This window comes from Schistocerca piceifrons, chromosome X, assembly GCF_021461385.2.
Source record: "Schistocerca piceifrons isolate TAMUIC-IGC-003096 chromosome X, iqSchPice1.1, whole genome shotgun sequence".
Lineage (NCBI taxonomy): Eukaryota > Metazoa > Arthropoda > Insecta > Orthoptera > Acrididae > Schistocerca > Schistocerca piceifrons.
This window is the reverse complement of record NC_060149.1, coordinates 827,305,677-827,307,534: the sequence shown is the minus strand read 5'-3', so window position 1 is coordinate 827,307,534 and position 1,858 is coordinate 827,305,677. Positions and strand designations below refer to the sequence as shown.

Here is a 1,858-nt window from a genome sequence, read left to right as displayed (position 1 = left end):
CAATACTGAAGTCACCGATTTTTGATTGATTGGTTCTAAATTGTGTAAACAAGGTCTTTGAAAAGTTAAGTTTATGGCCATTATGTTGAAATCATGTATCTAGGTTGTTTAGTGTGTTTATAAAACCATCCAGAATTTCTCCCACATTTTGTTTTTCAAGGAGTACGTAAGTACTATCAGCAAACATGATTGGCTAGGCACTGATATTAAGAAACTAGACTAAACTCCATCCGAACAGGCATTGGAAGGCCCAACGGTACCTACCGGCCACTGTATCATCCTCAGCCCACCAGCATCACTGGATGCGGATATGGAGGGGCATGTGGTCACCCCATCACTCTCCCGGCAGTATGTCAGTTTATGAGACCGGAGTTGCTACTTCTCAATCAAGTAGCTCTAAGTTTCCTTACAAGGGCTGAGTGCATCCATCCAAGTGCTAGCCTATTCCGACAGTACTTAACATCGGTGATCTGATGGGAACAGGTGTTACCACTGCAGGAAGGCCATTTGCATTGATACTAAGAGGTAAATCATTTATGTAAAAGAGAAACAATGTTGGCCCTAAGATTCAGCCATGAGGGACTCCTTGTGGTATTGTACCCCATTGAGATGTGTAATTTACGATGTTAGATGTTATGATTACCCTTTGCTTCCTGTTTGTCAGATAAGATCTGAGCCACTGCAGAGCATTTGGTCTGACGCCATATCTGTCTAGTTTATGAAGCAGCATGAAGTGATTCCCAGAATCGAATGCCTTTGAAAGGTCGCAGAAGGCACCTGCTACTTTGTTGCTTTTATCTAGTGATGAGCAGATTTTTTCAATGAATTCATTACCAACACTCATGGTGCTTTTCCCTTTTTGGAACCCATACTTGTTTTTAAGAATAAAACTATGTTTCACAATAAAATTTATTATATGGACAGCAGCTATTTTTCCAAATACTTTGTATAGCACTAGGAGGATAGAGATGAGGTGGTAATTTCACATACACTCTATTGATCCTTTTTTGTGCAGTGGTTTTACCTCTGCATACTTAACCACATCAGGGAAGTTTGCTTGCTCAAATGACTGATTGATTATTAAGGACAGAGGGTGTGCTATTTTATCAAATACAAATTTAATCACTTTGGTGGGTATTTGATCCCATCCTGGAGCATTTTTGTTTGTTAATGACAAAATAGCATTTTTACATCTTCAGCTGAGATTTTACTAAATATCACAAAGTGGTCACTATTATTGTTTAGGCCAAACCAATTCACACTGTTTTGATAAGTAATCACATTTACACCAAATTTTGTTACATTTATGAGAAACTTATTAAAACATTGAGCTATTTGAGAAGAGTTTGAAAAAGTAACGTTGTTTTGTATGTTTTTTGAAATTTCCTGGTGGTTAACTGTTGTACCTAATTCTGATTTAATAAAAGACCATACTGCTTTAGTTTTATTCTTATGTCCTAAAATGCGTGCAAGGGATAAGTCCCTGCAGACGCGCTATCCTCTGTGCCCACGGTGGCTCAGATGGATAGAGCGTCTGCCATGTAAGCAGGAGATCCCGGGTTCGAGTCCCGGTCGGGGCACACATTTTCAACATGTCCCCAATGAAGTACATCAACGCCTGTTTGCAGCTAGGGTGTCCATTTAATTATCATTTCACTTGTAATTGAATTAACAGCAGCTCTTACAGGCATATCTTGTACATGAAGAATAGAAATCTTTACAAAACTGACTCATTCCTCATATGATTTGTTCACTGCATGAAATAGAAACAAACACTTTAAGTATCAATGAGCACACTGTACCGTATAGTATTTATTATTGCAGTTTTGGACAACCTGTTTTTCCAGTTGTAAATTAA

The 1,858-nt window shown here is 38.4% G+C and overlaps 1 non-coding gene across 1 annotated transcript; it reads left to right on the top strand.

Annotated features, from left to right (window-relative positions):
• The first annotated feature begins 1,505 nt into the window (after window positions 1-1,505).
• Trnat-ugu lies at window positions 1,506-1,580 on the top strand. Its single transcript has one exon. It is a non-coding gene; the product is annotated as a tRNA-Thr (tRNA).
• The last annotated feature ends 278 nt before the right edge of the window (window positions 1,581-1,858 follow it).